The sequence below is a fragment of the Zosterops lateralis genome, assembly GCF_965231275.1.
Source record: "Zosterops lateralis genome assembly, chromosome: 3".
Lineage (NCBI taxonomy): Eukaryota > Metazoa > Chordata > Aves > Passeriformes > Zosteropidae > Zosterops > Zosterops lateralis.
In genome coordinates, this window is record NC_139764.1 from 29,219,635 (window position 1) to 29,231,070 (window position 11,436).

The window sequence follows — 11,436 nt, forward strand, 5'->3', positions numbered from 1 at the left end:
TTAACTTTAGATGCTTTTGGTGACCATTCTAGCACAAACTAAAAATTGTTCTGGCTTTGAGCATTGGAGAGAACCACAAGGGAAAAGACAGAAAAAGCACAGGACTTGAGCAGTTTTAGAAAATAAATCCTATTAAACACAGGTGAGCTTATTTAAGGGGTGGTTGGAACTACTCACTGGCTATAGGAAGTTTCCTTATGTCTTTCCATTTCTGTGATCTATGAAATTGTCACTCATGAGGAAGTCATAACTGCATTAAGTTCACTGAGAAAACATCATTTGCTGAACTGTATGGGTTTTCCCTATTTGCAGGCCTTCAGCAGGATTTGTAGAAGTTGTGTATAAAATGTGCTAATGTTCTCTGTTGGATGAAGCATGGGATCCATGAATGTGTTTCTGTGGTAGAGTGCTTGTAGTTTCCAGCCCTTTTGCTTCCTTACAAGAAGGATTTAATAGTCCCTTTGGACTAGGGGTGCTGCAGGGACCATGGTTCCATGAGAGGCAGTCAGGAATTCCTGCCACTGTTCCATGGGCTGACCCTGGAGTGAGTTATTTCAGCTGGAGAAACCAGCTGCTCCCAGACGTCTAAGAGTGCTCTCTCATTAGTGGAAAGTTAATATGGCTGTGAACAAAAGGGGTATGATACCTTCAAAGTGTCTCTATCTTAACCATCAAAGATTTTATAAAAAATCCTTTTGGTGTTAAAAACTAGCCATGGAGGAAAGCCCTTTACCTGTCCTTTGTGTTGCTTAGGTGATGGAAAGCACCACCTGAGGGCCCCAATGGGCTTAGGTAGTGATAGGAGAGAATCCCCAAAGTGAAACAGCAGCCAGGGTTGCTCAGCAATGGTTCAATTCAACAACAGCAGAGAAGTTGGGCCTTGTGTAAGGGCTTCACAGTAGGTGGATGAAGCAAAAGATACTTTCTGTGTTCTTGCACTGGTTAAAGACATGGGAATTGCCTGGTTCAGCAGCTCTCCACCCACAAGGGATTTAGCTGCACTTGCCAGGATGCCCACAGGTAACCTCTGAATCAGCTTTCAGATCAAAGTAAAACACAGGAGTTAGGAGTAAGTGAGGAGGACACAGCGGGGATAGACTAGACAACAAAAATCAAGGGTGCACCTTTTTAAAGTTTCCAGGTTGTCCCTCTCCTTGCAGCTCTCTCTGCAACCATCTTATATTACTTCAGCATAGACTTTGGAACCTCAGAAACCTTGCCTGTCTGCAGGTACAGCCTCTAGGGCTTGGGTTGCACCAGCTACTAAACATCCCCCAGCCAAACTAAGGGACTGCATGAATCATATCATGTCCCAGGGTATTCATCCCAGGCCCTCTGGGGATCAGAGGCACTGACATACCCAGGCTGTGCTTCCCAGACAGCCTCAGGTGGAGGGCAGACAGTGAGATCCTCACTGTAGGCAAGAAAAAGAACACCTGCGGGGAGGCATGAAAGCAGAACTTCAGGTACTGAAATGCTTTTAAATCCAAACCCAGAGTTTGGCATGTCCTCTGAAGAGTGACATGTCACTTTGTGGAACATTGTTAACAGGATTAGACATACGTATTGCATCACTGTGTCATCTGCATAAGCTTCTTGTGCATCTGAGCTGAAAATGCCGCAAATGCCACTTAGCCTTTGACATAACATTTATCTATCACGTACTTGTTTTTGTGGCTTGAGCTGACCTTTTCCTGCTGCTGCTCCTACTGCAGTAGCTAAACAATCTCTTCACCCTTTCCCCTACCTGAGACATCCTTTTGTCACAGCTGCCAGAAATCTCTGGTACCAGGTAAGTAAATAAGCCAGCCTGATGACAATTAGGACATTCCCCTCACTGGTACTTATTCAACAACAAAAAACTTACTGTGTTTGTCAAAGCATCACCTAGAGAATTTTACAAATATTTTTGAGGGTAATTTGTGTGTCCTAACATTCCTGTGAGATAGCCTTATTACCTTCCAACTAAAGATGATGAAATTTATGTGCAGAGAGGTGAAATTATGTTCTCTGGGCTATGTGATGAGTCAGGGACTGAACAGGAGATTAAACCCAGCAGTCCTGGCTCCACAGACACAGCCTGGTTGTGTAACCCCTGTACAACTTATCACTCCATCACTAACACAGAGAGACTGGTGGCTGTGCCAGCTTGATGCCTATTTTTTGCCTTAGATTGAATGCTAATATGGCAAAATATTGGCAGTTTGTTCCAAGAGGGAGAGAGAGGTGGGGAGCAGTGAACTCCACTGAGGCTCAGGCTCGCCCCGATGCTCCAATGACACACAGAGACACACAGCGCTGTGGTGGAAGCCAGGGCTGGGAGTATTGTGGGGTAGGGAATGGAGACAGGGAAATTCACTGCCCTCCCATCGTGCTCCCACTTGCATTCACACACCCAGTAATTAGCTTCAGGTTCCACCTCCAGCCTGCAAAGTACAAGGCTGCAGGTTGCACCAAGCTCTGAAGGGATCCTTGCACGCTGAGTAGAGTAAAAAGAGTCAGGATTTTTAGGGATCTAATCTCAGATCTGTTCACATGGTGATTGTATGTCCTTCAGAACAGAAAAAAGCAGATCCTATTGATAAGAAATTAGATTGATGAAATGGAGATATTTTTCGTGTGCTGTTGGTCTGTGTTTCATTTTTTACTTGATGAAAGAAACATGATGGGGAAAAGTGGACCTAAAATGAAAGTTTTCATTTCAGAATGTTATTTCAAAGGCTGTTTAGTTTCAGAACATTCAGCAATGCAGAATATCTGCCTTTTGACTTACTTTTCAGCTGAAAGCATATAGTTGAAAAATATTACTGATTCGGAACCTTTTAATTTTTTTATGTTGCCATCCTGACTTTTGAATGGGAACTAACACTGAATCATCAGCATGTCTGAGGAGAAAGAAAAGTTGTTTCTTTTGAATAGTTCCAGTAAATGCAAAGCTGGTTTTTCCATGTTTAAGAGGCAGTTTCACTGCCAGGCTAACTCCTGTAGTCATCAACATGAGCTGTCTGTACCAAGTAATTTTGCTAGCTATGAGAGTGACCACACACCAAAACTACTGTCATGTACAATCATCATCCCTGCTGCCTGACAGCACTAGTGTGTAGCTGTAAAATCAAATTATCAGTAGCCATCTTCAGCAAGAAACCCTGAAGTGTAATTGTTGGAGCAGTTGTAGCATGTGTGTGACCATAGTGATGGGGTAAGCCTTCCCCACTGACTCTAATAGCAGCTCAGAAAAAAAAAAAAAAAAAGAAAGAAATTGTGGAAAGGGAGTTTGTGACACTCCCTGTGCTGCTCTATCCCAGGGAAGGGAAATCTGCTTCAATAGGAAGCCTAGTACTGGCTGTGCTTATCCTCTCCCCCAACTATGGAGCTGGGGAACTGCTCCTGGGTGTCTTCCCACCAGACCATATTTAGCAGAAACCTGTAGCTTACTTGTGTAGCTTTTTTGAGTTTTAAAATTTCATAACTTTATATGAAAGTAAGTTGTGAGTTGGGATGAATCTTCTTGATGGGAAACAGGGCTGTCCCTGCAAGTTATCAAATCCTAAGAAGATGTTATTTACCCATGCTCTCCTTTGGTCTTCCTTTGAGCTGCCCCAGCTGACTGTTTGCTATGACAATCTAATTATGACTTAGTTTGGCCCGAGCACCAGCTGCCTTCGGTTTCTTTTATCTCACTGAACTGGGAAGGCAGAAGCTAGATGTTTCAGAGCCTGCTCCCTGTGTGAAACCGAAGGAATTCAGACGTGTATTAGAAAGGCATTAGCTTCTCCTTTTCCCTCTTTTTTTTTTTTTCCACTGGAGCCCATCCAGATGGAGCACAAACAAGGAAAGGATAAATGCAAAGTGCTCTGCCACCCTGAAAGCACACGCTGACGTCAGCTTTCATGAACTGGCACTTTAATCATTGCATGGGGAATGTTTCTCTCTCCCTCTGCAGCCTCCCTTTGGATTTCTCAGTGCACCAACATTAGCATTTATGGCAAGGACGATTTATTTTCTTTGCTGGTTAAAAGGGTAGTAAATTCAGAATGTTTTCACAAGCTGCTAGACGGGGAGCTCTGGAGACCCAAAATGCTGTAGGCTCAGTCTAGGTGCATGAAGGGCAGCAAAAGGGCAAGCTTCTTCCTGGATGTATTTCCACTTGCATTAACAGCTAAGCTGAAAAGCAGGGGGCTAGTCCATCAGCATACGCAGAGAAGCTGTCAGCTTCTCCAAGCCAAACTACATAAAATACCCTCAGGGAGGAAAAAAGTATGGGGTACCAGATGCAAGGGACAGATTAGTCAGGGATCTCCAAAGGTCTTTTTGAGGCATATTAGCTGTATTTTCCAGAATTAGGCACTGAAAGCTAGCAGACTCATTTTCTGTTCATGTGTCTCTCCCTCTTGCTCTCTCCCTCTGCCCCAGTCTTCCTGAGAGGACAGCAGGTCATTGGACTTTGAGCCCTTCTCAGAAGAGCCAGGAGTGATGAATTCACTAAAGTGTGTGAGGAGCAGTTTAAGCCTGCTGAGGAAGAGCTCTGTGGAAGTGCCTTATATTTGTTGTTATCTTTCTGCTGGGATTGAGCATAGTCTACTCCTCTGCATCTATCACTGCCTAGTTGTATTTTCTGTATTTGCTGCATGTCCTTCACACATGAGGGAGCGTGTGTAAAGCAGCAGTAGGATGCAGCCATCCTTTCTTGGCTGTTTGCCATAGGTGAGCCCAGAGATGAAATTCTCCTCGTCACACACACCCGACACAGTGGCCATCACAACACAGAATTTCATGACAGTTCTCAGCATAGCAATTCACTGAGGATTTTGGCCACTGTGGTGTGGGGAGGTTACCTCACTCTATGCACTCAGAGATGTGCTGGGGTCAGGGGGGAAAATGATGACAGATATTAATGATGCTAGCGGGCTATTGTCAATAGATATGCAGTCAGCTGGTCCCATCAGCTGCTTTCACGGGGCTGCCTGCTTCACAAAAAAGTGATTTCCTAATTACAGCCTTCACTTCACACTGTCCTGTATGGTCCTGCATCATCAGGTGCTGCTGTTTCCTTTACAATTGCTGGAGCTCTCTGCAGCGCTGTCTCGGCATTAAGGCCCCACTGGCCTGTGTGGAGGATTAAAGATGGATTTGTGGCAGCTACAATCTTATTTTGGTACCTTTTGCATGTTGTTCCTCTTGCTTCTTACAAGGCCCAAAGTGACTGAAGTGTTGCAGATATTTAAAATACATATATACAAACATATATGAATATATATACACATATGTATATGGATCCCAGTTAGTGGCGCATTTCCCAGGTCTCCAAAAACTTCTGTAGTGCTATGTAAGAAATATATGAAAGAGATAGGGTGCAAGTAAAGATTGTCATGAAGGCTAGGATCCACTTCTAGTCTTTCTCCTAGCTCCATCTCTCACACAGACCAAGAAAGCCATATGAAAACTACAGTTATTCCTTCCTACCAACCACACTCCCACTGTATTTTAGCCTCTTATCTTTAAAAACAGAGATCTCCTCTTAGTCACCTTCCCCTCAAAAAAATCAAATTTTCTCCAGTTGAGCAGCCAGCACTATCAGCTCAACTCAGACCGTCACACAGTATGAGCTGTCTGCTGGAAAACCCTGAAAGTTTGGGGCAGTTTAATAATTAGTTTGATGTGCTTTTTTATTTACTTTTTTGTTTTGGAGTGCTTGGTTAATGCTTTCTAGACTTCAAGGCTGGAAACATTTATTACTTTTAAATGGGAATAGGAATTTTCATGTAACTACAGAGTTGCAGGAGCAAGAGCTGTAGGAAACTGCACCAAATATTGTGAAATTGATGACATAATCATCACCGTGTTCCTGACATCAGTTCACAATTTGACTTGCTAATACTGGAAACCAGGTTTTGTGTTCCTGATCACTCTCAACCTTCTGCTTGCTGGCCAATTTAAAATCCAAAGTTGCTCAAAATTACTATTCTGCCCCAATCTAATATTTTCATATTGTCTACTGCTCCCTAGAAGAGATTTGATGGTCCAGCTCTTCCTGCAGTTCTTTTAGCATAGGCTCACTTGGGTCCCACGAGCCTTTTGCAGATCTCTCATATCACCCCTCCCCAGAGTGAAACAAACTACATTTATCAACCTCATTCTTTTTGTCATTACAAATATACTATAAGTACATTTTTTGCCCATATAATGTGATATAATTTTTCAGCACACCTTGTTGCATGCTGATTAGAATCAGACAGAAAATCAATTCCCAACTACAGCTATTGCAGGCCAGTAAAAAAACCCCAGCTCTACAGAAATTCATGTTTTGCAAAGTTTGGATGGTAGTGAAGCGTCTTGCTTTCACTTTGGAGGACTTTTTAGAATAAATTTCCTTCTTCCATATAAAATGTTTGTTTTCATGACACAAAAACTCCACAGGCAGGCTCTAAAAAAATTGTTTCTCCATTATGATCAACCCTAAACAGTTATTTTCCAGGGGGTTGTAACATTCAGATTTATTACAGTGTGAAAAGAAAATGTATTTCCAACTCAACATTTACACAAGACAAGTCTTATGATCTAATAAGCTCTGTTGGTGGCAGATATTCTTGATAAACTGGCAGCATTCTGCTCAGAGGTGGTAGCAGCAGAAGCAGAGAGTTGCAACAGTACCTTTTTGATGAGGACAGAACAGCTGATGCAATTGAGATCATAGGGTATTTGGGCTGGATGGGGCCTTTAAAGGTCATCTAGTCCTCACAATGATCAGAAACACCTTCATCCAGATCAGGCTGTTCACAGCCCTGTCCAACCCAGCCTTGGATGTGTCCAAGGGTGTGGCATCTCTAGGTATTTCTCTAGGCAACCTGCTCCAGTGTTTAATCACCTTCATCATAAAAGAGGCTTTTGCAGTGTTAGCAGAACAGTATTCTCCCCCAATATTCAAGCTGTTTGGAGCAAAGGCTGCCAAAATTTGGGTTGCTAGCACCTAAGGCAGCTTCTGCTGCAGTGCTGAGCCCTTGCCATTTTCATGAGGTTTATGGCACCCTTTGGGACACAGGCCATGGCTAAGGAACTCAGGCAGATTCTTGGTTGGTTTTTCTGCAGTACTAAGTAACCTCAGAAACACTTGATGACTTCATTGCAGCCAGCTGTTACTGTATAAACAGTTATTTAAAATACTGCGTCCTGAAATACCCAGGTCTTGATCCAGGGAAATAGTCAGATACTATTGCTGGGCAACATGATATAATCAAGGGAACTGCCCAGCAGGTGATAAGCATGGTGCCTCCTGGAGTCACGTGGATCTAAACAGTCATCACTAGAAAGCAGTGGAGAAGTGACTGTCAGCACTTCTACCCTTGGTGACTCCTGCTGGATAGGTGGCTCTCCAGGATTCTTTCATGCAATCAGTTTTAACTGGCCACGTGGCATTTAACTGACCACTGGCATCTATATGCTGGCAGCTTTTAATTCCAAGAGCAATAGCAGCTATTCAGCCAGAGTTGCAGACTCACCCTGCTGAAGCTGGATTCAGATCTATCCTAACCTGTTCCCAAAAAATGAATGGCTGAAACCTTTGTATCAGTCCTGCCAACTGCCTCATTTGTGTTCCATGCTTTAGGAGAGAAATCTTTGTTCCATTCTCCTCACTTTGACAGTTTTTCTGGATGAAAGAACTCCAGGAAGAGTGAGATCAAGCAGAAGTCACTCATGTTGTACATGCAGTTGCATACTCCCTGCACCTGTTTGCCATCCCTATTTCTGGCCCTAAAAAATCCTAGGAATTCTTCATTAAAAGTTTTCTCCTTTCATCAGCTATCTCCTGACAGTAGCGAAGATGACCATCTGTCTTCCCAGAGGGAGAAGTGAGCTGGAAATGGTGTTTTTCTTTGTTTTGCTGTTCCCTGATCCATGGGCAGAGCTCCTTCTGAAGGTGTCCCCAGTTTCTTCTTTGACTTGAGCCACTGTGTGCTGGCTGCTGCTTGGGTTCTCTGCACCTTTCCATGTGACACGGTGACCTACATACCTGTCCTTGCCAGTAATGGGTCATATCCTGACTTATCTGACCCTCCCTTCTCAAGGGTGATAAAGAGAGATCTTTAATTATCTGGTGGTTTCCACCCACCAAGTTCCCAAGTTAAATGTGGTGCTGCCCTCCATCCTTGTTTGTTTTTGAATAAGAATTAGTTAACATAAAGGGTTTCCATCCAGGCATTTCTGTGGAGTCTTAAATCTTAATCCATCCACAATCTTAACTAATTGGATTTGTTTGTAGAAGAAAGCTGCCTGTGGTTTGACTTTCTGCAGAAGAGTTAAAAAAAAAAAAATAGGAGGGGTTGAGGAAGGGATAGAAACAAATTACATTAATGAAGAAAAAGCAAACTGCATCATATTACCCTGTTGCACGATAGGAATAAGAATTGCTTAAACTTGCAGTGGAGGTTTTGCATGAATAAGAAAATCAGTGGCCTACATGGTACTTAATATTCCCCTGCCCTTGCAGGTTAGTTATGCAGGAATGAGCAGCGTTACTGCAATGAGATGCACTAACTTATGCCTTATTTCTGCTTCTAGTACCATTGCTTTAGTAAAACTCAGAATGTAAAATGCTTCTTTTCTTGAGAATAGCTTGTAAGTGCTTATTTCTGCAAGTGGCACTGATGAATTGGTAAACATGAATAAAAACACATGTAGCCAGGGAAACCCAAACTCAAGAGGGTAACTCATTTTAGACCTAAGAGTCAAACTCAGGATAACAATATACGTATCCACGGACGACTGAGGTACTGTGCCTATCATACTGCTGGTGTACTGGTACTGCCTGCTGATATCCCTGTGTCCTTGGCCATGGGACATCTGCTACAGCTGCATAAAGTAGGTTCAGATGACCAAAAAGCAAGCTTTAGCCAAAGAAACTACATCCCTGTGAGCACTCCAACACTGCCTAAAATGCCACCACATCAAGAATGAAAAATACCTCATACAGCTCATTTAGCAAGGTCTGTAGTTCACATATGTTTTCTGTTTGTTGCCTCAACCTCCCACCCCTGGCTAGGGGCGAGCAGCGGGCACCCAGCTGTGCCCAGTTATGGTCAGAGACAGGGAGGGGCTGGTTGGAGTTGAAAAACAGAGCAAGAGGCCAGTGGTTTGCTTTGGCTTAGAGATAGGGCTCTGTTTTTGTGCTCTCTTTTGATTTTTACCAATCCTGGAGGTTGTGAGACTGATCCTAGCTTATTCTACACTAATTCTGTACTGATGCTCTACCACTGACTCTTGTTTCATTAAGGTAAGGGAACTGTGAGCCCTGTTCCCTGTAACAGAAGGGGTCAGTCTGAGTTTGCTTCCTGCTGTCCCTGTTCCCCTTTTTGATGAATACCAGTGTCAGGCACTGAGCCTCAGTGTAAACCAAGCCCTGCTGAGCATCAGAGATCTACTTGAAACCACAAAATTTAGGAGAGGGCTATAATGATATCATCTTTTTGAGCTGTTTTTAGGAGTCTTGAAGAACACTGGTTTTTAAACAAATTTTGATTTAAGGCATTTAGGACCTCTGTGATTGATGGTGTCTATAAATACCATTTAAGCGCACAATAGAATTTTTAACGTGCCATTTCCAGGACATGGTGAGCCAGGGTTGCTGCCTCATGCCTGCAGCAGCTTCCCTTGGCTGTGGGGTGACCTTCTGGGTGGCATGTCCTTGGCACCAGGGACATGTGGTTGGGGGCCTCCTCAACATCCCCTCCCCCCTTATTTTGGCAAAGTTGTTGTCCAAGGAGCATGCTGGGCAACTGAGGTACACAGGGATACTGTGAAGGGCATCAGGGGTTTTCTGTGCACAGAGGACAACTCTAAGTCATGGAGAAAATAACCCAGAAGGCAGCAGAGGCAAATGGGACAAGTACCTCTAAGCAAATAGTCATAGGAGGCACAAAACAGGATAGGGACAGGGAGGAAGAGTTAAAATCTGCCCCCATCATCAGCACCCTCTTCTCAGAGATCTTGATGGTGTTATTAATAATATTAATGCTTTTCTTGGAGAAGGAGAGGGAAAGCATTTTCTAAGAATCTGATTATATGTTTCTATATTTAAGAAGGGAGGGTTTTTTGATGCTGAAGTAGGGAAAAAAATAGTGGTTTACTGTATTAAAATTGGCAAGTACTTAGCGTAATCTAGTGATTAAAGCAGTCTTTCCCTTGTATGCTTGTAAATAATAAATTCCCATTGCAGAATGGCTCCTGTGGCGTTTTGCCCATTAACCTTTATGTGCTTTGATCTCGCTGTGACTCCAGAAGTTCAGGCTGTTCCCTGCCTTGTTTAGCTGTTGCTGTTAACAAAACACTTGCTGCTTGGAATACACAGTGCTTAGCATCCATGTATTCCTTAGCCTTCAAGTCTCTGAGCACGTGCAATATTGATGCCTTGTAGATCATAGGAGAAAACCTGACTCATTAGTGGGGAGATATTAAATAAACATCCCCAAAGAAAGCAAACAAGCTTGGCCATTACAAAGACTATTTTTCAGACTGAACTGCGCTAGCAGAGGCATAGGAAATGAGAGCTTAGTGAGATGGAGAGAGGAAAGAGGAATCATGCTATGCTCACGTGGAGCCAAGATATGTATCCCCTGCCTGCCTTGCACACTGGCAGAGCAGTCAGCACTGAGGTGCAGCTGGGAGGAGTAGGGACTGCTCTGCCTCCTGTCCTGCCCTTCTCAGAGGCCAGATGCTGAGGATGGGGCTTGCAGAAGATTTTTCTGCCTGGTGTCTGGCAACAAGCATTTCTGCAAAACTCTGCAACCATGAAGGCTAATGCATGCACAAATCACAGAATCACTAGGTTGGAAGAGACCTCCAAGATCATCAAGTCCAACCCATGCCCTGACACCTCAACCAAACCATGGCACCAAGTGCCACATACAGTCTTTTTTTAAATACATCCAGGATAGTGACACAAGTCCAACCTCATCCTCCTGGGTCTCATCCAAGTTCTATTTTTGGCTTACTGCTTCTCTTTTCTTCACCTTTTAAGAGTACAATGTATCATATTTACCTTTCTCCTCCCTTCCCATAGGCAGTTCTGAGGCCAATGGCTGAAACCACTAGTTAAGTTAAAAATACTTGGAGATAAAAAACTTACCACAAGCATTAAGTATTCTTAAATAGTCTGGATATGTATTTTGCAAGCCATGTGACATTTATTATTTATAACTAATGACTATCTGACAGTTTAGAAATATGAAAGACAATTTGCTCCCTATGTTCAGGGACTCTGAGTTCACATGAGTCAATCTCAGTCTGAAGTCTAAAAAAGGTCACTTTGCAATCTGTAAGCAGCTTTAAAGCCTTGACGGGCCTTAAAGCATCAGGCTTAGCCAGTGGGGGGAAAAAAACTCTCCTGGAACAAGGTAGCTCTGACAGCAGAGAGCTAGAAAAGGGAAAGAGCTGATAAAAGCC